This window comes from Phasianus colchicus, chromosome 8 (assembly GCF_987193195.1).
Source record: "Phasianus colchicus chromosome 8, bPhaCol1.hap1.1, whole genome shotgun sequence".
NCBI lineage: Eukaryota > Metazoa > Chordata > Aves > Galliformes > Phasianidae > Phasianus > Phasianus colchicus.
Window position 1 is genome coordinate 7,250,039 of NC_143443.1, and position 26,362 is coordinate 7,276,400.

The window sequence follows — 26,362 nt, forward strand, 5'->3', positions numbered from 1 at the left end:
GTGCTCAATCAGCGATTCGGGCCCTGACTTGGCAGTTCCCTTACAGTCATGCAAATCTCACTGCTTACATTATAAGCTACTCAGACTGCCGAGACACGCCGGCCTTGAGAGGTCAGATGGGAGGAAGTGGAATCCCTTATCCTTCTCAATATGTTTCCTCAGAGAAGAGATCCCACGAACTTCACTAGCCTAACAGAAGCATGAGAATGAGACAAACTAGCCCTGAGGAGGAATACTGAGCTCACCCGTCGGTACAGATGGGGAAGATGGCTGTGGAGACGGATGGGCTGACAGGCTTCTTTCTTGTTCCATTTTTACTGGTAGTCTGACACAGTAAGATCATCAAACATAGGAGCGCGTGCCTGAAGTCACGCTCTGAGTTACTGAACCCTCTTCTCAACTATTTACGCTAAAGTAGAAGGCGAAATCTGAGGTCTCCCTTAGAACAGCTGCGGGAAGAATTTGCTCAGTTCTAAGGCAGGACAGTCATCTACCTCAAAAGAAATTTAGTTGCCATATCCTCAGGAACTGACTGCTTTCCAACGCTTCTGATTTCTGGATGGGAGTTTGCAATGGCAGTGCTCCAACTCAGACTATTTTATTAATTTTTCTAAGAAAAAAAAAATACCTAGGAAGATACCCTTCTATGCTGCCCAACTCATTAACACCTCAGTACATTCTGTGCTCGGAGCAGTGTCATTTTAATTTATCCCACACAGCGTTCAAACCAGTAAAAGGCCAACCTGCAAAAAGAGACAAGAATTTCAGAACAAAATATTACATACATATTCTCAAATGCTGAATTAAAAAACAGCATAAAAGGGACTCCTAAAGGATGCCTTTCTGAGAGCGCAAGACTTCTCCAGCAGGAGAAGCTGGACACTGAAGGCAGGAAACCAGCACAAAACAGAACAATGATTGGCCGGGGAAAAAAGGGGAAAAAGAAGAGAGTGAAAGCAGGAGAAACAGGAACACATTACCCAGGAAGAAAGCAAAAACGCATTCCGCAAGTCAGCCAACACAGATGAAACTGAACCTGGTAGTAAGTTTTAAAAAATAACAAGAAGGGATATCCACAGGTACATTGTTCAGTTGTCAAGTAACTCCCCGGTGATTAGAAAAACGTCATGTACCCATTTTTAAGAATCTTGGAGAAGAAAAGGCCTCACTGTGGGCTTTTAACACTTGAAGGAAGATTATAAACAGGAGGGAGACCAGCTTTACACGTGGTCTGTGTAATGCTAAAACGTGATTGAAAATAAAGCCACAACAGCAGAGTGGCAAAGTCCCAGGCTGCAACAAATGAGGACAAACTCAAACACAGCACCTACACCAGACGCAGAAACAAAAAAAAGAAGACGCCTACCTTCAGAAAGTCTCCTATAAACCAGGACCTCCAACAACGAGTCCTCGCCTCTGCTATCAACCCTTAAATGAGGCCTGGGAAGGGGTGGATCCTGGTTCCGCCCCTTCCTGTCACTCGTTGCTTGCACCTGAGCTCCCCTGGGATAGCCCTGCCTACCTGCCAGGTGCTCGATCACCAGCTCCAGCTGTGACTGAGCATTTCTGCTACAGCCTGATAGTGACGGGACGAAGTGGAATGGCTTTAAACTAACAAAGGGGAGATTCGGGTTAAATATTAGGAGGCAGGAATTTTTAACTTGGGGTGGTGACGTACCAGCACGGGATGCTCGGGTATGTCATGATGGCCCAATTTTTTTTTCTTTTTAACATTCGCAATGTATGATTGCATAGAGATACAACATCGTAAGCCGTTCCTAAGTTGAGCGCGGAGTGCCGACGTGGTTTTTGATCCGATTTTCTCTTGATAAAGTCTTATTCAGCTTCGGAAGGGTGTTCATCGTTCAAGCGATGTCAGTGTCTCTGGCGATTTTCAAGTCCCCAGCAAGTCTACGTGTTCAAGTTAATCGGCGATCACATTACTGAATTCACATACAATTTATTAACTTTTTCCAACAAACCTTCTAACAAAAGTAATATAGTACAGACTAGAAACTTGCCTTGAAATGCAACTCCGCGGTTGGAAAAAGGACTACGTAAGCGCTCAAACGAAACAAGAAAAGTGCGCAAAACCAACTCGCCAAAAAAATCACCTTCTCTATTGTCAAGATAGGCCTACACAGGGTACTTAATATCATATAGGTCGTGTCGCTGATGCACAAAAGAAAGTTTTCGGCTATCGCATAAGTGATATTCTCTGGCTTCGTTGTGAAGTAATTTCTAGGTTACTTGCAAGTGAATAAGTATTCCCAGCTACTGAATGCTTACTGTCTTCTTGATGTATTCCTTTATGCAAATTGATTCTCTCGGCAATGGGAAATAAAAGTTTCTCATTTCTAGGCTGTCATTTTTGTGCGGCTTCAGTCAAACTCAAAATACCATTGTAAACTAAGTTAGAAGAGTTACCTATTTAACTGTTACCTATTTCTTACTCAGACAGAAGTGGAGACAGAAGATGACATATGTGGTTCCGTTTTGTCCGGCGGTACCTAAAAGAGAACTGGCTTCAATCGTGACTGGAGCAAAGCTCAAAGCTACATTGGATCGCTCTATTTCTTTCTAGAGAAGTGGCTGACTGTCTGCGCTGATGCTGCGGTGAGTTGGCTGCGGCTAACAGGTGCGCTCCTGCCCAGCCATTCTCTCCGTATCCCTCTTCATTAGGAACTGAAACTAGAAATCTCTGGGCAACAACAGAACAAAGAGATTGCTTACCGGTTCTGTTGTGAGAAAAACAGACTTGGCTCGGGAAAACTAATTGACTGTCTATTAAAACAAATAACTGCTGATGTGAGTACTAGGAAATACTAATAAAAGCAACTGTACGCTTTGGAAAACACTTTTCTCCTCCCCCTTTCCTGGGCTTAACTTCTCACTAAAGACCTCGCTAGTATTGCTACAAGTTGCACTCAGACCCTTGTGAGATGGAATAGACAGCAAAGGATTGCGTTGTGGTTGCTCTCTGCTGTTCCTTCCCTCTTGCTCCTTTCCTCTGCTCCAGCATAGGCCTCCTGTAGGCTGCCATCTCTTTGGGGTGTACCTGCTCCCGTACGGGCTCATCTGTGGGCAGCGGTCCCTTTGGTGAAGAAACTCCTCTTGGGTGAGTTATGTGTGCGTGGGTTGCCTGCTCCGCATAACGCGTCCTTCTCTGATCTTCGGCAATCCTCTGCTCCTTCCCACTGGCTTTGTATCCCTGTGCGGTCCTTTCTTAAATTCCTGAATTTCTTTCCACCGACAGCTCTGCTAATGAAACCATCTAGGTCCTGGGATAGGTCCAGTGCAGAGTGGGCTGAAACCAATTGTAATAATCGCAGGCATCCCCTAATATCTCACAGAGATTACTCCTGCTACTCTCCTTCTTTACAAGAACCCAAGACAGATACCAATATCTATTACTGGGGGGGAGAATGGGGAGGAAAACAACCTTAGCAGGATTTTATAATAATAATAATAATAATAATAATAATAATAATAATAACAATAACAACAACAACAACAACAATAATAACAATAATGCATCTGATGCAATACTAGAAAGAGTGCAGTTTAATATGAGTTGAGAAAATTGGGTAGACTGTAGGATTAGATCTCAAAAATCTTTTGAAATGATCGCTAGCTGTGCGAATACATTCCCTGGGTCACAGACTCTAGATCAGTGCTATTCCTAGTTCGTGAATGAACAGGTTACCCAAATGTCCCTTTGGGTAACTGAGAGATAAAGGGTAGTCTTTGTTTTGTCATTTTGGTCATGCTATACTTCTGTTAAGCAACGTGATTTAAATGTAAAGTAGAAAAAACTGATTCAAATTGCCTTAAAGACAGAAACATTTTAAAACAGAAAAACAGTTATGTCATGTATGACCATCTAAGACACTATCACAAAAATGACAAAAAAAATCCCAAAAACCAAAACCAACCAACGAACCCTAATACCCTACCCCTAATTTGGAGTAAAAGACAAACTCTGTTTCTTTTTACTTTGAGTTATATTAAAGACAATTTTCCTGCACTTCTTTTGAGTGTTCCTTAAGACCCTGCCCTTCCATCCAAAATTCTTGTTTTGTAACCAGATCCTAAGCCCAAACGTAGCAGCTGAGATAATGCTCAGACTGTGGGTTTACATTTGTGAAAGAAGCAGAGCACTGAAACAGAGCACTGCTTTAGAGAAAAGAAAGAAAGATTCTACAGTAGCCTTAGGAGAACATTTTTGGAGCACAAGAAAATCAGTAGGGGAAAAACAAAGAATTTTCCTATCTGGAGGCCTTCTTGCTCTTTCTTTCTCAGAGTTCCAAATCTGTATCCTTTGTACAAAAGAAGGACTGGGGAGTCAGGTGATATACCCTTGCAAGAATTAGTTATTTAGAAAACAACTGGATTCCACTTAATGAGAGTGTGCCAGGAGGTCACGGGACATAGCTGCTACAAATGGTTCCGCACAGCTGCTTTAAGAGTGAAGATTGGGGTGATCTTTCGGTATAGATTCCCCATACTCTATATTCCTTCCTCACTGACTGATATAAGAAGTTTTGATAAACTCTCCTGTTCTCATTACTGTTAATGCCCCATGCTCGTTTGTTAAGAGCAAAACAACAAAAACAAACCTCAACACAAATCAGATATCAAAATCGTAAGAAAACCTGCTGCTCAATCCCAAATTTCCGCAGAGGATTTGACTTAACAAAACAGAGCGAGAAGAGTTCATTGGTGAAATGTGTCTCTCTTCTGGGACCTGAGACTCCATTTGTACATACTTCGGATCACCCGTTTCTTGACAATTAACACTGAGAAGTTTTGATAGGAAATATTACTGCGATTCCTGTCTCTTCTTTTTCAAAATGGCATTTCTTAATAGCTTACTACGTGAAGCAAGTTCTTAACAGTAACTTGAGAGGCCGCGGAGAAGAATTTCGTGACAGTTGGGGCTGTCGAGCAGTACTGCCACTCTCCGATTCACTCGTGTCACGTCTCTATAGTTACTCACTCTCTGAAGGTCTCATATTCATACTGCCCTTGAATAACTATTAAATGATAGTGCCCAGGAAACATGGAAGAAATCCGAGTGCTTCGACGCTGTAGGATGTACGTCCCCAGGCAGCTCTCCAATGGGAAGCATATTCTAATTCCCAGGCTTTTGCAGCAATTGGAACCTAAGTAGCTTCCAAACAGGCAGATGCCCTAACATTAAGATGAGCGAAAGGGCAGTGGGGGCAGCTGACCTGCGTAGAAACACGGAAGGTGAATATCTTGCATGCTTTCTCAGTCTTCACTGGGCCAGTAGTTATCCGATACAGTTTTTGAGTTGTGAGAGCTGTTTCTCTTGTTAGAAATACCTCAGAGAAGGCTGGTATCCGTTTGACTTTTATTCAAAAGGAAATAAGAAGGAAGAAAGCACCTTTATTTCAAAATTTTCAAAGTGAAAAATCAGTGAAGAATCAGAAGCCCCGTTTTAAAACATCCTTACATCACTACGTGCAGTCAGTTTGTGATCATATACGGGAACAAACAAGAAAACAAACCTTCAGTATATTAATTATCTGGTATGCGAGCGGAAGCCAGAAACTCGTCGTGCAAATTTTCTCAAAACCACATAAAGGAGACCCTCGAGAATCGTCAGCGAGCTCCGGTTTTTGGCCGACATCACAGGTACAAAACTAGTTCACACGCTGTATATGAAACATCTGATTGCCAGTTACCAAAGCCCTTCTTGTGTTGCCAGGATACTTAGACTATTACCCAGAGCACGCGCAGGAACGCGGGACAGTACATCCCTTATTATCTATTAACGATTCCGTCATTTCAAAATTATTTTTAATTATGATTATTCATTTATATCTAAATTGAATTATAATGATTCCATAATCATTAATGATCCCATAAATACCAGTGATACCAGTCATCATTTGCAGTCATCTGCTAGAGAAATTTAACTTCATAACACATTGAAAAAATAGAGAGTGTAACAAATGCAGTCTCAATGGGAGCTTTCAAGCTGTACCTTGCGAAGCTCTTGCTAGAGATGAGTACGATTTTCTGAGCGCACCCTGCCAAGTCTTTTTTTATTATACTAATTTTACTTGCTGCGGTGCCATACAAGAAGAAATCCTCTTCAGGGAACATGTATTGTAACATTTTGAATGGGCCGAGGCATTTTCCAGCTACTGTTTTAGCAAACCACACGATTTCAGAGCACATTTTTCAGTTAAAAATGGCACTTTCAGCACGATGAAAATGACTTGCGTGGAGTCACCTGAAATGATGGAAAGGAGCATCACATAACAAAAAAGGTGGAAAGAAATGCTTATTTTTGAATTCTTACACCACCTGGCAAAATCTTAAGTTTTGTAAGAAAGCAGAAAGTTCAGTAATAGCGCCTTCAAACAGTTTAGCATTTATTACTTGACGGTGAGAAAGGGGAAAAATAATTCCGTGAAAGCATCTGAACCTGAGGATTCAGAAGAAAAAACCAGTAAGTGATGTTCTGTGTTACACAGAGAACCATTTAGAATTTGGCATGAGTCTGCAAAGAGTCCCTTATGTTACTCATCTGTTTCCAAATCACATCATTCAATCAAATCCCACAGATGAACACAAGTAAATACCGAGATTTAAATTCACACGTGTACATCAGCACTCCAAAGCAAACTGTATCAGGCAGTGCATCGCATCTAGCAGAGATGCACTGAGACCCGGATAACCTGAATGAGTTAAAATTCAGTTTCAGTCAGAAATTATCTTTCAGTTTACCACTGTACAAAGTTATTTATCCATAAATTGTAACATCAGAAATAATCAAAGCCCAACCAGAAAGCGCAACACTAGGAAATTATACAGATTACTAATTTATACTGCACTGTAGTCTGTTGGGCATTTCATTTGGCAGATTCATCTGTCTAGGGCTTCTCGGCTTTTCCTTTTTCTCCCTTTATGAAATTTCCTATTTGTTTCCTCGGTTCGCTTCTCTGTGGCCCATCCGCATTTTCCCCTCTTCGACAATTTAATTCCCACCCTCACGAGAGAAGTACCATTAGGCTTCTTGTTAGGAGCAGTCTGTTTTAACTTCGCGCCTCGTTACAGATTCGTGGAATGCCTTCTGAAATTCCTCCGGAAGACACTCACTCGAACAGATTGAAAGCAGAGGGAAACAAGCTCACTTTCAAAGAAGAGAAGGCATCGGCACACAGACTTTCTGATCTACATCCATAAAAATAAAATTAAAAAAGGTACTGGGTGCAGTTTGTTTCTCTGCCTTCAGGAAACATCGCCTTGTCAGGGGTGTAGTGGATGAAAAGGCTTTAACCAGCCTTTCTTTTTAATGAAAGATCATTTTACAACCAAAAAAGGAAAAGCCCACATTTAGAAGTGAATTAGCAGTTCTACTAAGTGTTTTAAACTTTCCTCTATCCTCTATTCCTCTATCCACTCATCTTCAGCATCTTTGTAGAAGAGCAGTACGTGGTTTCGTCACTGCCTGGGCGATGTTGAGATGAAGCAAGCGCTTCCACTCGTGGAAAACTCAGGATCCCTTAAAGATGTCACCAGAATGTTACTGTAGGCCAAACGTGGCCCCGGTGCTTAGTTTTCTTATCTGGAATCCAAGTGAAACAGACTCAAGTGCCTGTCTGAGGTAGGCTGATTTTGGGTGGCTGTTTTTCTTCATTTAGATGAGAGTATATGCACAGGATGAAGGAAAGGTTAGCAGTAAGAGTCATTTGAAAGTCGACAATAAAGAAGAGAACAGAAAGGAATTGTTTTAGTGGAACACGTTGGAAATATTTCCAACAATCTGCAGTCTTTTCGCTGTCTATCTCACTACAATCCGTGGTCTGTTTGGTGTCTAAACCCTGCATTATAAGACTAAGATCCTGCTGGCTTTGGGTACATCTCTGAATCCACGTATAACCTACAGTCGCAGCGTTTTTATGAGAGAGAAAACTGCTGAACTTTATTTCCCACTACTTACACCGGTGAAATTCAGGAACTGCTTCATGGCAGAAAATGTTACCACGATATCTTTAAAGTTGCACAATTCATAAAGTAGTCACAACTCCCACATACGTACTACAAATAACAAGGTAAATTACTGCCCGGACAAAAAAATAAATGAATAAGCATCGGATCCTGGAAACAGACGGCCCATTCCAACTTCAGTCATTTTGTGCTCACGGTTCAGATAAACAGATCTTGTCAACTGCTGATATTAACCGAAGTTAGTGATATATTGTCTTGGAATATCTTTTCCTCTCAAAAAATTTGTTTTGTCAAAGACAAACTGAAGGCTCAGTTTGGAATATTCAAATCTGAGTACGCTGATGGTCCAGTAGTAAGACTTTCCAGCTATATATTTACCTCTAAGCTGATTTTCAGTTGAGAAGGTGGATAACGAATCGTATCTCATTTTTAGAAGGAAGTCTGTACGGAAACCTTGCCCTCTAATTTTCTTTTGCTTCATTCTCTGAAAATCCCTATGTTATTATTGTTCTAGCAGTGACACGGATACTTAATCGCTGTCAAAATTACGAGGAAACTTGTAGTCCGAATGACTGACTTGTTAAAAGATGCAAACAAATTTATTCTCTTCTACAAAAAAGAGAAGGAGGCGGTAGCGCGAACGTGTGCCCTGGGCTGACACTTCTGGAGTTCTCCTGAGTTTCAACTGGCACAGATAAAAGAAATACGGAAGTAAAGAACTCAAGAAAGAGACAGCTAGTAATATGCATTCATCGCTCCGCAACGATCAAACTACCTGTATACCATTAACGCTGTCTCAGCTAACACTATAATCGCTAATGTTTGCTAACATCGTAATTGAAATTTATAGAAAGAATATTCAACGCAAAATAGCGCAACTGATATTTATGTCTCAAAGCCAATTTTCTTTTCTCTTTTGAAATGAAGGCATACTTACCTTCAGAAGGCCTGTAAGGTCCAGAGATAAGCAGGGATCTCCAGATTAGAAACCCTCACCTCCACTGCCAACCCTTAAATGAGGTCTGGTGCTTTGCATACACCTGAGCTCCCCTGGGTCGGCCCTGCCTTTCCAGCAGGCGCTCCATCACCGGTTCGGGCTGTGACTTAGCATTTCCACTACAGCTAGATTATCTCATCCAGTAAGTAGTAAAATGTGCGTGACTTGAACGCGCTGACTTCCAGAATTGAAACACTAGCAGACTTTGAAGAATTTATCTATCTATATAACTCAAATATACGTAGTCTGCTCCGAAAGTAATGCTTCCTATTTATTGCCACGGGAACTACAGTGGATATAAAGAGCACAATAACACTACATGATAGAGCGCATTCTCAACTTCAAAACACTATTTTTAACATAGTCACCACGCTTAACTGTGCGTTTTCACCAGCAGTGAGCAAGAGCCTGCATACCACACTGGTCAAAATTTGCACCGGCACATTCCAGAGCAGCCCTTGTGTGTATGTGTAGGCACACATGAACTCACAGTATCAAACTCTACAGCGAGCAGAAATGATCAAGACTGTACAAACATTTTTTAAGTTCTCCACTACTATCAGCCTCAAACAAGTCTCTTTCATTTACTGGCCTCTCCTTCATAAGAATATTTGATGCAGACAGTTATACAACTAAAACAAGTAACGCGGGAAATAAATTGCTGACCACCTCAGTAAAAAAAAAAAAAAAGCCAACAGAGCACAGGCGAGCTTATGCAAACAGCAGGTATGGAAAAAGATAACTCGTAGACAGTCTAAAAGACTGAAAACAGTACCAAAAATTAAAAAAGATTTAGCGAGGCTAAAGCTCCCCATTTTACATCTGCTGTGCTCAAAATTTCGAGTTGCAGGCAGTCTCAAAAAGCCTACAGATGGACCAGTTTAACGAGCATCTAAAGACAGAAATGTATTGTGTAAGATTTTACTAAGCAACATCTATAACATGAGAGGTGAAGGTGAGCTGAGAATTTTTTTTTCCTCCTATAAGTATTATAAATTTCTTAAACTCCTTATCTCCACAGCTTAGCCAATCTGCTTGTGAATCGTCTTTTCTTGTGTGAGAAGACTACTCTCTTCTCTGGATGAGGATTGAAGAGTCAGCTGTTCGTATGGATGAGGGCAATCTGAGACATCATGTTGAACTATTGCTACTGCACAAAAGAAAAGGCCAGATAAAATTGACATGCGATGATGCTTGTAGAAGAGTCACTCGGCACCTCGGGTTTTCTTTCTGAACATAAAATCTGTAATCTCACCTTCACTGAGTAACTCAAATGCAGAAAAGTGATTTTTGAGGAAATTTTGTTTAACGTTGGTCAGGTGTGACCGAAGGTGCGTGAAACAACTGACAGAAGGTAAAGCATCAGACATTTAAATTTCACAGACAAAGGAAAGTGATACAAAGATACCAATTAAAATGTTATCTAACTAAGATTAAAGACAATAAGCAGCCACCCGGACAATTCGTGAAAAGGGTAGAATAAAGACTTAATAATAGTCAAAAGGGTTTTTTAAAGTACTTTTTAAAGCTGTCTCTGTTTTTAATCAAAAAGTCTGACACTAATTACGTCCTAAAATCTGAGGAACATTCACAGCTCTGCAATTTGGATCAAGTTACGTCTTCTGAGGTAGATGCAGAAATTAAAAGAAAGTATTTTTAGACTTTAAAGTGTGTCATTCTGCTAGATTTTCTCTGCTATTTCTCTTGACCGTAATCATACATATTCGTAATGCAGGATTACATCCAATATACCGATGGATTTATCCCGAACACTTCCTCCCCTTTGAACTCCAGTAATGTTTCCACTGGCAACGACTCACCGAGCGGAAAAGAATCCATCCTATAGGAAAAACAGAGAAGAAAAAACTAACAACACGTTGAGAAAAAGGGAGCTATTAACTGAACATAGTAAGATTAAAGAGAAACATACTATTAAAACACTAAAGCATAGGGATGAATACTTCTGTAATCTTTGTCAAACTTTCCTCCTTGAAAATCATTTTCTAAAATAGATTATTTGGACATTTTGAGTGACATTATCAGTGGGGGGAGGGGGAGAAGAAAGGATAAACGTGCTTAAGACAGCTGACTTAGCAAACGCTTCCAGGACAACAAGATAAGTGAGATGAAAAAAAAAAAAAGACAAACAGAAGGACATTAAGGAGCCAGAAATAACACTGTCTTAAGCTGATTTCTGATGAGTGGAAAACATTCTGAATTCCTAATTAGCAATGCTGAAAACAGAGTAATCTGAAACAAGCTAAATTCATAACCCTCACTTCACAGTATGTGCTTTTTTCTTGGAAAAGATGGCAAATCAGGAAACAGAATCCTCTGCTGTGTCACGTTTAAATAAAATTATTTTACTACTACATTCAAGATTAAAAGGAAAATAAGTTTTCTTATAGTATATCTCTACCACACAATCAGCACTGAGTCATTTTGCTGTGATTTTCTATCTTTGGAAGATCGCTTGGCATGAAAATTTTCTGAAAAAAATAGAAAGGAGACAGGCTTAAAGTTATCTTGGGATGTTTTTCTAGTTAAAATACATTTATATTTAGGACCTTATTTAACAGAACCACGTATACCATTGTAATATGACAGCCTCTGTACAGGATGTTACATCTGTACAGGATGTACAGTCTCTGTACAGGATGTAAATACAGACACTGAAAAGACACCTTAAAAATAGTAATTGAGAGGGGAATTATTCTCAACAAAAAATAAATAGCCAGTGATGAAAAGTATGACCTGATAATGAGATGACAGAACCACAGAATCACAGAATCGTAGAATGGTTTGTAATGGGACCTCAAGGATCATCGAGCTCCGATCCCCCTGCTAAAGCCTATTAATTGAAGGTTTGCCACGAGCACTGAATAACGTCCATCGTAAATGTCTTCAGAAAAATAGAACCTTGCTAATAAAAGTAGAAAATGCACAAGAGGAAAGAAAATTGCAAAGGAATGAAAAGTAGTAGATGTAAGATATCCGCTGCCACTAAGATATAATGGCAGTTCCTTGGCAGACTAATATCCCATTTTAGATCCCACGTTAATAAAAATTAACTTACGTGCTGAAGTGAATGATTTCAACTTTTTTTTTTTTTTAAACTCTTTTAAATGCCTCAGGACTGAGATTTAGTAATCAGTACAGAGGAATGAACGGTGACTTTTACTGCTCAGAAAAGAAAACTCTATTTCGGAACACTGAATGGAGCAGGGAAAACTTTTCAAAAGGGGCTGTTTCAAGAACTGCCATGGATTTTTCCGCTTGGAAACATATAGGATGGTTGAGTGTCAACAGTTTACGGATAACCAGACTTGGTCATAGCAAAAGTAGAAAAGATTCCTAGATTATAAGAAATGCTAAGAATAACCAGAGAGAAAAACTGCATTTTAAGACATGGAATCTGAGTGGTCTTAAAGAAGATGATAAGATCACAAATTTACAAACTGCTCTAGACCTTTTGTTTAGTTCTAGCATTTCAGTTTTAAATTTCAGAACTCCAGAAGAATACATCCAGTGAAACTAACTGAAAATAACGGTAAATTAAAGTGGTTATCAACAGGAACCTAATTAGCTTTTGGAAATCTTCTTCACAAGGTATAACCAAGGCCAAGAGCTTAAAAGGATTAAAAATACCAAAGGAAATGGAGACAGATAACGACTGAATCTAGAATCGCAATAGCAAATTAATTCATGTGATTGTTTTGTAACTGCAAGGAATTTTTCATCTTTTACCAGCACGTGGCATCGGTCGCTTCCTGGTAATAATTTCCACGTAAACAGAAAAACAACATTTCTCTTGTTTATGTGCTGAAGAAATAGCAAATCCAATACTTAAAAACTAACAAAAAAAACAAAAAGAAAACCCACATTGGTGCGTGCTGAAGAAAAGCCCCAAAGCTGAGGCAATTAGCAAGATTTCCCAAAAAATCCCAGTGCGGAGAACCCTGGACAAGATCCCTTATCTCCGATACGCATGGCATCAGATTAAATGAACAAAATGATCCCCACCTGGAATTAAAAGTCTATCAGTAGCTCTAATTTAATGATACATTATAGCTTCATAAATATATACGGGAGGACAACAGCAAGGATTTTGCCTTCTCAACTCCCTGTGCGTCGTACTACAGACACACAAGGAACAGAAGATTTTTTCTCCCTTCTCTCATCTTTTATTGCGCGTACGGGCAGGAGGATGTAAAAGGAAGTTCTTTCTGCTTTTGATAGGCAGTTACTATGAAATGCTAGAGAGGATACGTGCCAAATACAACAATGTTGAAAGAACGCTTGATAAGCTTAATTTAGAAAACATATCTGTTCCATAAACACATGAGATAAATGAGAAGTATTAGACAGTATGAGTCAATATTCTCAGAACGAACCTAGTTTGGAATGTGTTTTTTTTAAGTATTTGGCAAATTAACAACCTTTTTTATTATTATTCCTTTTAAAAATATCGTGTACGTTAGGCAACAGACACAAGCGCTTAGTATTGATGTCTAGACTTCTGCGGCTTCTAATTCACTGTTATTATCTAATAATAGCTGCAAGTGAATTTAATCACAGTTCCAAAAATTGAAAACAAAGCAGGATGTCCCAATTACAAAGTGCAGCCTCACGACTAGCCTTGTGATCACTCCTATCCCTGGAATAAGTCCCACAGTTCAACCAAAGAACCGACCAGTGCCCGTAACTGTTGTCCCTTATAAACAAGAAGAAAAAATGTCTACAGAAGCCAGAGCGTTTAACAAGGAGAGAAGCTCGTAAGTTAAGATAAGATGAAGGTGGAGCAAGGCCATTACTAAAATGGAAGGAGAAGAAAGAGAAAGAAACTGTCTGACTCCTAATATTAAGTGAACTATGAGATCTGCAAAAAGATTACTGCTGTTGGCCAGTCACGCACCGCATGCTTACGACGGAAGCAACCACCAGATGGCTGGCAACAGACCCCGTGCACATTGCTACTGCCCGAAGTACTGTCCCGGGCCCTGTAAAGCAAACCTTCCGATGACACGGTACCCCAGGAAGAACTGAGTCAGAAAAACAGGACTCATTTCTGAAACAAGCTCGTAATCACCTAGGCAAAAGAACACAGCAATGAGTCGATATATTACATCCCCTACCATGCACGGCGTCTGGAAAAATCTGTCGATACGTTGGCATATTAAAGACAACCTTAAGAGCCAGGGGTGCATTCCATTCAAACATTGGGACACATATTTAACAAAAGCTGCCTGGCTAGTCAACGCTCAGACCTGCGGGCACGTGGTGAATTAAGCAGGATGAGGGGGTCTGCCGTGTACCTCCAAGGGATTTGATGCTGTGCAAGAATAAACAAAAATACGTATCGTACAATATCGGTTGCTACACAATACTGCATGCCATCATAGCTATGGTTGTCATAGGTCTTGTTAACACTATTACAGTAAGAACCATCCCAACTAAAGAAGAACAAATCCTGATGAAGTCAGAACTAGCTTAGAAAGCAGTAATCCAACAATGGATCCTCTCTCTTGTACTGAAGGACTGCTATGAAGACAGAGCCCAAAATAATGAACTAAATAAACTTCGTGGACAGATAATTTACACGGATGGACCATAGGCTACGGGAATTAGATGTGTACACACATCAAAAAGTAAGACGGGAGATGATAATTAATTATGATGTATAAAATTGTTATGAGACCTCAGCATAAAATAAATGGGACAAGACAGGGGGTGGATACTGTCTTAGCTTCAGCAGGGACAGAGTATTTTCTCTTCAAAGAGGCTGATATGATGCTACATTCTGGAAAAGTACAGCGTTGATAACATATGTATGTTTTCAGGTGTTACGGAGTAGTTTTGAACAGAGTGAATGACGTTCACTTTCTCACCTTCTCCTACTGTACAGGAAGAGGGCTGGGAGCGACACAGGAAAATGGGACAGAATCAGGATAGCTGACCTAAAACTGACCGAGGCAATAGTCTATACTATATGCCACGTTATGTAAGGAAAGTTCAAAAAACAGGAGAAAGTTCAAGAGGGCAACTGATGTTTGGGGATTAGCTGGGCATCAGTCAGCGGGGGCTGAGCAGTTGTGTGCGCATCAATCGTTAGTCATAAATATACGAGCGTATGTATCATAGCCATTATCCACTTTTCCTTTTCTCTACATTAGTAATTTTTTTTTTAACCTCAAACCACTAGTTCTACTTCGTCCCCATTCCTCCCCGGTCTCTACTCCTACCCTACGGGAAGCAGGGGAGGGAGCCAAACACCGCACAGGGCTAAACTACCTGCCAAATTAAACCACGGCACATCAGAGCAGCAAAATTACCAGCCACACTGATCAGGGTCACTTTACTGCAGCGTGCAATAAGATCACATTCAAAGAAAGAGGAGAGAGAAAGCACCAGCAGAGAGAACCACATTAACAGTTGGTGAGGAACTGTGCACACATAAGCACTCCTGAGCATAACGCATACATTCCAGAAATCCAAACAGATGCCTAGCATTTGGCAGAAACCAGTAAAAATGGCAATGGAAGAGCTCAGCAAAAGTGCTCCTGGAAGTGGGGAAACTCACTTGGCCGAAAACATAAATCTGGGCCTGCTTGACAGAGGACATGGGCGAAATTAAGGGAAGAGCTGTGCCATGTATCAGTCACCTTTACATCTCAAAGGAAGGCCATCAAACTACTCAGCTCAGATAAAAGGGATTTCCTTATGGGTTAAGTAAACAAACAAATGGTTACCTGGCAACTCAACCAGTAAGAAACAGCTTTATGCTAAGAGGCATAATTTAATACCAAAGTTAAATGCATGCTAGAAATTAAAAGCAGATATCACTGGAACAACTATATGCAAACAAATGTTATTCTCAAAGGCTTATGGAGCCAATATGGAGCTAATGAGAGCAATACACACATTTCAACTGCAGCTCCAATAGACAAAAGATAATTTAATGAGTTAGACAATCAACAGCATCATCTTCTTGCTTATTCCTGCCTCCTACAACCCCACGCCGCCTCTTCTTTCTTCTGCAGCACTCCTGAAACATCAGCGGGGACACCATTAGACCTGCGGAGCAGCAAGTCCTCCCCCGAAGGAAAAGGGAAACCCAACATCGCAAAGGAACTCGGCACGCAACCACCCAGCCCAGCAAGGACTTGCATCCCCCTCCCTAATTCATCCCAGCAAAAACTACTTTGACCAGCTTGTCTCACCTCACTGACACACGGCGGACTTCCAGCCAGTGCTGCGGGGGATCACAGAGGCGGGCAGACTGGGCAAATGGAGCTGGGCACAAAAACCAGCGGCCAAAGAGTCAGCTTCCCTGATTACAGGGGACCCCCAGCCACTGCATCCATTGCAAAGGGCCTGGGACTGCGGGGCACTGTTGCTCCCTGGCTTACAGGGCAGCCCCCATCCCTAGCGGCCGAGGGAGGCTCCTTCTCTTCCAGTCAGGGGCACCTCGACCCACACCCCGCTAACGGGGCGGTCACCCCACACAGGCTGCCAACTGAGCACAAACGCTCGCACACCCAGACCCTGATTACAGGCGGGTGGACAACACCCCTGGAGCCACAGAGCTCGGTTTCCCCCCCAGCGGCGGGAGCGACTCTCAGCCGCCAGGCAGCGGGGCGACACGGCCAAATGCCGCGGCCGGGATCCCAGCCCTGATTCCGGGGAAGTCTTTCACAGCAGCAAATGCTGAGTTTTCCAATATCTTTGAGCCACCTCTATTTACCCCCCACTGGAAAGCTCCAGAGCAGAGTTTTAAAAAATTAAAGTTTTTGCTGAACGTAATAGAATGAGCAACACTTTTTTTCTGTTGCTTCTTTTTTTTCCACCTTTGGCAATCTCACTCTTGAAAAGGACAACTGAAACGCATTAACTTTCCATAGCTGAAAAACTTTCTTTGTCTGAGTTTAATTTCTGCAGCAGAAATGGAAAAGGTTTAGAAAAGCTGCAGACAAGTGAGAAAGGAGAATAAGAGTAAAGGGATAAAAATAACCAACGAGAAAGAATAGATATCACTTACTGTACAGAATATCAAAATAGAAAGTTGTGTGTTTCTGCCTATGCCTTCCCAGGCTTTGCTGGGAGAAAAACATTAAATATTGAAGCGTTTAAAGATATAATTTATTTCAAATACGATGTTTAGAAAGTTAGAAAGCCACATGGAAAAAAACAGTCAGAAAACACCTAAAGGACGGAGTAATGGGTGTGGAACAGGTACTCTAGAGCTATGGCACTGAGAGAATTCAAGAAGCATCTGGATAATGCTACCATTATGGACTGATTTTGGAATGGTGCTGTGGAGAGCCAGGGGTTGGACTCGATGATCCTCACAGATACCTTCCAACTCAGGATATTTTATGATTCTATAAGGATTAATTCAAATACATCAAAACAGTAACAACTTCAAGTATCAGAGAGGGAAGGCAAGTAGGGAAGACATGCATCATCCCAGGAGGAATGGGCTCTGGTGGGCCTGGTTCTCCCATCCATATAATGGATGTGGCTCACCCACCTCCTCTTTTAAAGAAAGGGCAGGAGATGAGTACAGACCTGCCGGCCTGTGAGTCACACGCAGAGCTAAAATGGGACAAATGGGCTCTGTGGTGTGCAGCCAGAGGCTGGGAAAACATGGGTTCTGTATCCAGGGCTGGCAGCCCGAGGCAGGTACAAGTCAGGGCTGAGCTGCAGGGCCTGGCTCTGTGCAGCCACACCGCTCCTCAAGGCACGTGGGGAAGCAGCTGTGCTAAACACTGTGATGCTAAATGCCCCCCAGATACAGATTTCAGGAGTAGTGGAGGTAAAAGAATCCCTGAGGACACCCAGAGGGAATAAGCACAAAACAAACTACCTGTACAGCCGCGTTTATGAAAGCTACTTATTCTGAGATGTAGCTTTTGCTGTTGTGCTGGGAGCTACAAGCAAAGGTGGTACTAAAGAGCAGACAACACCAAGTTATCTCAGCTCCTGTACGTGTCACACATGGGCTCTCATAGCTGGCTTGAGGCAGAGCTCAGCTCTACCAGCCCACAGCACTGGAGGTGAGCAAACTGCATCTGACTCCCTTGCTACTCTGGGAAGAACAATCCCAGCTGATGAATTCCAAAGGGGAAAGAATGTTTCCTAACAGTAGCAGAATAGCAACAAAGCTGTATCGTATCATCACTTCAGTCAATCCTGCACAGGTCTATTAACTTCGTAAAGAGAAGACCCAGCCGTTTAAATAACAGCAGAACAGCTTTAGTCTGTTCTGCTCCAACAGCAGCGCAAACCCTATCTGATGCCCCTCACAGAGCTCAGCTCTGAAATGCTCCTACGGTAACAAATGTGCTTTGGGAATTTGTATGTACTGTTCTACTCCTAGGGGCCGGTGGGCAGAAAAACAAAAAGAACGCTATCACAAGGACAGAGTAAAATAATGGTAGGTTGAAGATGCAATTTTCACAAAGCTTATCTGCAGCAGATCGTAATTTTCAAACTTAAAACCTACTCAGAGACAGAAGAAATATACTGAAGAACACATTCCCTGATCTCTCCTCAGCTGTTCATTCATCATTCAGAAAATATGTGCTAAAAAACTCCCGTGCAAAACCATTCCATTCTCAATAGCAGGACAAGAGGAAATGGCTTTAAAGATGAAGGAGGGAAGATTTAGGTTGGATGTCAGGGGGAAGTTCTTTACAGAGGAGTGGTGAGGTGCTGGAACAGGCTGCCCAGAGAGGCTGTCACTGCCCCATTCGCGGAGGCATTCAAGGTCAGGTCAGATGGGGCCCTGGGCAGCCTTGGCTAGTATTAAACGCGGAGGTTGGTGGCCCTGTCTCAGCAGGAGGGTTTGGAGCTTGATGATCCTTGAGGTCCCTTTCAACCCAAGCCATTCTATGGTTCTGTAATTATGATTCTATTAATACCTATACTAGGAAAAATATTGGGGGTAATGTAAGTTCCACAGTATGGTTGCTGAAAGTGAAGCTCATGCAGTAAATTACCATGCTTTGTCCCAGACTACAATTCAGTGAAAAAGATCACTAGAAGTTGCATGCTGAGAAGGGCAAACCAAGAAATCCAGCTTAGAGGAAGCCTGGCATCTGCCAGCCCTAAGCTCCCATTTCCTGTGGCTGCCAAGAACAGGGAGACTTCTCATGGCACTGCAGTTAGCTCAGTTAAAAATTTACTGGCTTGAACTCCACATACCCACAGCTCTGCTGAGCTTTCCTATGAGAATAAGATAAAGCATCTCCTATAGCCACTACCTCTCATGGTTTTTTTTGCTCCTCCTTTCTGACCCTCAGTGAGTAAATTAGAGGTATTTTTCTCCTCACTATTGCATTTTAAGTCCAAGCACGTTACAGGGCTAATGCACTTACAGTCACCCCCTGAGCTGGAACCTCTTCATTAATTTATTGGCTCCAGTTAGTCTCCAAGTAACTCACAGCCTTCAGCACAAGTGCTCAGACCCTGCTAAGGTAGAAAGCCCCCCAGCCCTCACTGCCAAGGCTCCCAGGACTGAGGCACTGGGTGCAGTCCTGTCTTTGAGGGCATCATTGGGGCTGCAGCATAGTGAAAAAGAAGCAAGCCCTTAGCAAACTGGATTTCTTACATAGTTAACCCTGCCAACTTCACCAGGAACTGTGAGCTGTTGTAGCTATATATATCGCTCTCTGAGTTTGTTCAGTGGTTGTGGCCAAATCTACCCTGAGTTCACTACTGTTTTATGTCACCTCTGAGTTGAGACCTAGGGCCCTTGATGTGGTTTAGGAGAGATGAACAAGAGCAGAAAAAAAAATGACAGAAGTAAAATCCCATTTTCAAGTTTCAATGTTTACTATTAAGGCTGAAGAAAGGACAGATTGGCCACTAAAAGCAACACATCAATTATTTTATTTTGTTTTTATTAGAGAAAATGGCTAAAGGGAAAACAGACATGGCATCACCCTCTATCAGCAGATTTAGCACTTGCTGGAACACCATAAACTCTGATCCTGTTAGAATGAGAGAGCGATAGAGGAAAAAAGACAAATCTCCCTGGATGTGGCTCTTTTAAGATACACCACAGGCTTCAGGGATAAGTCCACCATGCTGAATAGCAGCATCACACAGTCAGAGCCCCAGGAGCGAGGAAAGTCAAGAACAGCAAATAAAAGTATAGCATTCCCTCGCTTTTTATTATTAACATTTAAGGATATAAACCCTTGATACTGTTGCTGAACCCAGGAGAGGAGTCAAAGAGCAGAACAAAGGGACTGCCATGGTAGAGAAGACCCTTGTTTCATTCATTCCCAACCGCTGAGCTTTGAGTAAAGACACGTAAGTGCTTTCATGCTAGACCAGCTTGAGAAAAAATCAACTTGGGTTATTTAATCCAGTTTGCAAAAAAAGACTTCTTTTTAATCTAGAAGACAAAGCTTTGTGGGATGAAAGAAGTTGTTGCTGCCAATACCAAACTGTATTTAGTAAAGCCACTGTGATGCGTGGGAAATTGGCTAAATGCACATTTCATTCAGTCCCTGATTTATTGCTGTTAGTCTTCATTCCTTCAGCAACTCAAAATACGCTAAGTAGAAATAGCACTTAATCTAATCCGAGAGGAGTTCCATTCCTTACTGTAGCAGGCTCACACAGACATGGGCGTTCCCCTAACTCAATTATTTTTTGCTTCTTGTCTTCAGCTATGCTGGCCTTCTCTGCTCAATAAAAGCTGTTACGCAGCTGACAGGAGACTTCCCAGCTGAAAAACATGCTGAGTGCCAACTGAAACTTGCTGAGTGGTATTCCACTGCCTCTTGGCAGTGTGATAGACTATGGCATGAGGCCTCTGAGCCCACATCTGCCTTAGCCTTTAACTCTTAAAGCATCTTGACCTAAACACCATCTATTATTCAATATACCTTTTGAAATCAAGTTCTCTTCTAGTTTGCCAGGGGTGTTTTCATTTAATTGCTTTTAATGTGCAATGATACCACCTCCTTTGTTTCATATAAGGAACAGGTCACTCAGCAATCCTGGTAAAAATCTAAATTTCAAACACAGCACGCTGCTGGGACCTATTCAAAGGACCGTGTGATAATGAAGTTGGACAGGCCTTGAACACAACTTAGGCACTCGAAACTCACTGCAGGGAAACTACATACCTCAAAGCTCTTAGTTTTTGAACCAGCTGGTCAAGCAATGCTATTTGCAGAGAACTGCCCCTACACCTTTGTGATTCAGAAGCTATTTAAATAAATATATGCAGCTTCCTGTGGAAGGCTGAAGGCGGCCCAACAGATGAGCACTGCATACGAAAAGTGACCGTTTTCTACTGTTAGATTCTACTTTTTTTTAAAATCTGATCCCTTCCTCTACAGCCTCGCTCCCTCACATGCAAATACCAACTGTGTCCAGCTGACAGAAATTAACATTAAGTCCACTTACACCTTCTAGCTTTGGCTGATCTGTACATTTACTTAAAACTGCATATCTGATAGGCTGTCTATACTTACAGCAACTGCAGTTGCTATTTGCCCCCATCTCCATCATCTGAATTTGGCTTAGAGACCAGTCTCAGAGAGGTGGAGTTCCTATGGCCTCAAGTAACAATTTTGTCGCAGTTTACATTTTTAGCATAACTTCCTAAAAGCTGTAAAACATTTCATGGACTGACAACTCCAAACGGCAACTGCGTTAAGAAAACAGCTCACAAATGTTGTGAAGGTTGCTTTTAGGCATCTAATTTATATTCTCAACTTGATTTACCCCTGAATGGTCAGATGTAAGCCTTTTAAGTTTGTCATTTAAGAAAAGAGCATCTACAAATTTTTCTCTTATCTGAGGATGTCAGAAATGAAAGTTAGATTGTTTCTTGCATTTCTTTTATCACACTAGTTCAACCACACACCACACATGAAAGCCTGGTCTCTGCTTTCTTCTAGCCAGCAGCATTTAATCCTCTTAATGGGTGACTCACCCAACTTACTTAGTCTGGTCAGATACAAAATCATCTGCGCAGCCAAAGAATTACAAGTATGGAACAACACGGCATGAAATTACCTCAAGGATTTTCATTTGGCTCTTGATATCTGCAAGACTACCCTACCTAATAAGCCCAGGGGATTCAGATAACATATTTACAAACCTTACTCCCATTGATTTTTGCCTCTTTTCCTCTCCTCATTAAATAAGACAGATTCCCAATTTAAAGTCGCTAGTTAACAGCTAAAAGCAACTTTTATAGGTTCTGTAGCAAGTAGGAGTGACAAGAAACACCTCCTCTATCACTTCCTGTAGGTCAATAAAATGTAACATGATGAACCATCTGCTGCTTGTGTAAGGGATAAAGGCAGGAACAACACATCAGAACTAATCTAGTCTTTTCAGGGTTGTCTTCATGAGTTTTAAATGCAACCCTCCCACTGTCTACGTGGAAGAGCTGACTTAGCTCTGCAATAGCTGAAGGCACTTCATACATTAACCGCCTTCTATGCTTCCATTCTCACTACAACCAGCTCATGGCCTAATGAAAAATACAAGATTAAATTACCAAAAGAGCTTGTATGTGCTTTATCATTTTTTAATTCCCTCTAAAAATAGTAGTTAAACACTGCCAATAAATGGAAAAAAACAGTTGCTGTATAATACTAAGGATCAAGTCACAGGTCTGAGATGTTCACATCTGAAAGACAGTCCCTGAAAATAACAGATCACAGTACTCGCATGCTAGAGGTAAAGACAAATGGGATGTGGACGGGGAGCCGAACGCACCAAATTATAGAGATATGCATGGCCTTGGCAGGGGTACTTCTGGGGAAATGCATGCCATGTGGCGGGGGGGACATGCCAGCCTCCTGTTTGGCTCCCAGAGTGCTGAGGAAAAGCAGTACAGACAGGCACCAGTTACAATTAAGAGGCTAACATCCATCCCAGACACGCACTTATTTCTGTAAGTGCAGATACAGCCCAGCACTTGAAAAAGAATCAACTTTAAACCAACCAAATCCTTGAATCCAAATCCAGCTTACATTTCTGAATACTATTAAGTACTTAATACTCCTCTTCTGATATCAATTTAAACAGAAAATTAATCTCCTGAGGCATGATGGACAAAGGCTCAAACATTAATGTATGTTTTTTCATAGAATATCCCACTTGGAAGGAACCCATAAGGATCATCAAGTCCAACTCCTCCACCCTGTTTATCACAGAATGAGGTTGGCCGGGACTTCTGGAAGTCATCTGTTCCAATCTTCCGCTCATGTGGAGACATCTAGAACAGATTACCCAGCACCACATCTGGCCAAGTTGTGAATGTCTCCATAGATGCAAATACCACAACCTCCATGGGCTATCTGCTTTAGCATCCAGTCACCCTTGCAATAAAAATGTACTTCCTTACACTCAGATGAAATTTCTTGCGCTTCACTTGGTGCCCTTTGCCTCAGTTCTCTTTACATCCTCCTTTCAGTTAGTTGCATATACACATTAAGAAGATTCTCCCTGTGATTTTTCTCTCTCCATCTCCTCGTGGGAGAGGAGGCCTCACCATTCCTGAGCAGAGAAGAAGGATCACCTCCCTCAAACCTACTGGCAACATTCTTCCTAATATTAACAGTCACTCATCTCAGTTCCCCATTATCAACAACGGATGAGGATGTGCTCTGCCCCATCATCACTTAATGGAGAACAGGATTGGACCCAGTATTGACACGATTTTTGGAAGTGACATTCATTGACAACCAGTTTAGGTATTTTAAGTCTTACCTTGCTTTGAGTTTCTGCTTTCACCTGGAATTTAAACAGAAAAGGAGCATTAATCCAACAAGACAAAGTAACCAACATCCCATCAACAACTGACAAATCAAGCCAACTCATCTGACAAAAAAAGGAAAGCCCTGCATGTGCAAGTGCTGTAAGTCACAGCACTCTGGCTTTTTGCTATCTCAACTTGAGCACAGCAATGGTACATTTCTGCTGGAGATAGCCTGTTAAATGTCCAGTCGAGACACAGCTTTTTATAAGGACAGATACTGAGATTGATCTTTGAGACATTTCTCATAGCAATTCTTTATGTTCTCATTTATATAGAAAGGCAGTATAAAGATATTTCAAATGTTTTTTTAAGTATCTGTAGTTTTGAACATGAAACCGGAAGGCTGTTACGTTTCTCAGCATTTCCATTAAAAGTTAATGTCACAGATCTTCTAGAGCTCCTTGAAGCTAGAATAGAAAATGCTGAGATGTATCAGAACTTTATGAACTGTCAAATACTCGGCACTTAACATGGCTATTTAACTCTTCATCTCTCAGAACTAAGGCATCCCAGAAAACAGATTAACACACAGAGTTAAGAACATTAAATAAATTATTGTCTAGATAGAAGATAAGCAGCAAATCCTTCAAAACCCATCTGAATGATCTTCAGACCGCTTACGCACACACAACACAGCTCAGTTTCTGAATTAAATTTGTCTCAGCTCAGACAAGGCGAGCCCATGCTCATGTAAATTAATGACACTATGGCAGCAAGATGCCTTTCTGATGCACAGTCCTATAGCAGCTGTGAAGTTCTTTACACCTCAAAGTGTGAAGTGCCACACACACCTGGCAGAAATCCTATTTTCAGGGAACAACAAAGCTTTCACGCTAACACAAGCCTGCAGCCCTTAAAATACAGCAGACCTGATCTATCAAGGTGATAAATTAAAAGCACTGGCAACCTGGTGTCGCTGTATCACCTTTTTTATAGCATGGTGACTGCTGTCACCAGAACTGACATTATCCTTGGGCTGAGAGCATGTTCTCAACAAAGCCACAACTTAAGTCTATTTCTGTACATCAGGGCTAGGAGATCTTTTCCCCTGCTCTTTTTTCCTGCTTTAACGTTAGACCCCAACTTTAAGCTATTTATTCAATCCAGCCAAGGGATGTTATCTTATGTCTCACAGTGACCACTACAGTTTGGAAGGAAACACCTCTCAATGCCATCTCTACTCATCTCCATCACATGCTGTCCACCCACACGGCACTGACACCCATTCCCAACTCCCAGGCCTTATGGGGCTGCCCCACCTCCCCACTCTGGGGCTCCAGGGGATCCAGAGTGTTTTTGCACTGTCACTGCACTATTGTGCCTAAGCTGTTTGAGCCAATCCCTCCTTGTACATCCCACTGCTTCTCATTTGTATTTTAGACTGTTACCTTTGTCTGCTCCCTCCCTCACAGCTGAAATATTGATCACGTACACTCATGCCTACACCATAGAATTTTGGATTAATTGTTCAATTCTGCTAAATGTCATTGACTTTTGCTCATTTCTTCTTTAACACTTTTTATTTAAGTGCTTAGTAAATGGAAATGGCCAAATAAAGCTTTACCCTATACTTAAAGGGCACCTTCTGTTTTGGACCCTAAGAACAATCTTACACTGAAGTATTTCAGCACAATTGAGTCAAACGCATCAATTAACATACTTCATTTCTGAACCTAATAGTTACTTTCCATCCATCACTACCTATTTTGTATTTTTACAGCTTCACATAAGAGAGGAAAAAAGAAAAAGAAACAAGTGAAGCTGTGTCCGTGAGGGAACAGGCTGACCCAAAGGCAGCAGCTCAGCGATTCAGTGACTGACTTGCAGAGGATGGCACAATGCTCTTTGTGCTTCCCCAACACAAAGCAAATAAGTTGCATAAAAGCTCGCTGCTTGTATTGAGACCTGAAGGGCTGCATCACAAGTGACACACGACGACTCTCGGGAAGGATTTGGACAGGAACAATCAGCAACACTGACGAGGTCAGGTTTCAACCCGAATCCAAACCACAGCACTATCTGTTACAGAACAAACAAACAAACCACCCAACAATGCTATACACAGATTCCTGAGCACAGGAGTTGGTGAGTTTGCCCACACACAGGAGCAGAGCAGTCTTACAGGACACAGATCTCAGCACACGCTGCTGCCCTGGGTCTGGCCGCAGGCTCAACTGCTTGCAGGGAGTTACACAGGAGTTAGCAACCTACTCCTCAGAGTGCTACAACCTACCTGACCATTGCCTTGTAGCTTCAGCAGAAGCAGAGGACACGCAGCCTTGCTCAGAGCCACTAACCAGGCCCAAAGATCAAGCTTAGTACCTTCCACGTGTGCTCTGAAGAAGAAATGCAAAAATATTCCAGGAAGACAAGATTGTCCACACAAAGCCTTGCAAGCATTTGCCCAAAGCAACATACAAGTCTACAACAACTGGCCAAGCAAATTCAACAGATCAAAACAGCAATGAAACATCAGGAAAAAAAAAAGCAAAATATCAAGGCAACATTGGAAACCCTATAAAGACCTTTCCTTCTCTCTTTCCAAGGAAACAGCTGTGCTTGGAACTCATACCAGGTTACTT

The 26,362-nt window shown here is 41.7% G+C and overlaps 1 protein-coding gene and 1 long non-coding RNA gene across 3 annotated transcripts in view; both read right to left on the minus strand.

The window, feature by feature from the left end:
* Nucleotides 1-26,362, minus strand: part of LOC149917001 (uncharacterized) — a 515,322-nt gene that overhangs the window by 31,119 nt on the left and 457,841 nt on the right. The gene's annotated exons all lie outside the window — the stretch shown is intronic.
* LOC116238801 (uncharacterized) lies at nucleotides 5,222-26,216 on the minus strand. Its single transcript, XR_016468665.1, has 4 exons — nucleotides 26,014-26,216; nucleotides 23,732-23,755; nucleotides 10,804-10,823; nucleotides 5,222-6,265 (listed from the first exon to the last, which is right to left on the minus strand). It is a non-coding gene; the product is annotated as an uncharacterized LOC116238801 (long non-coding RNA).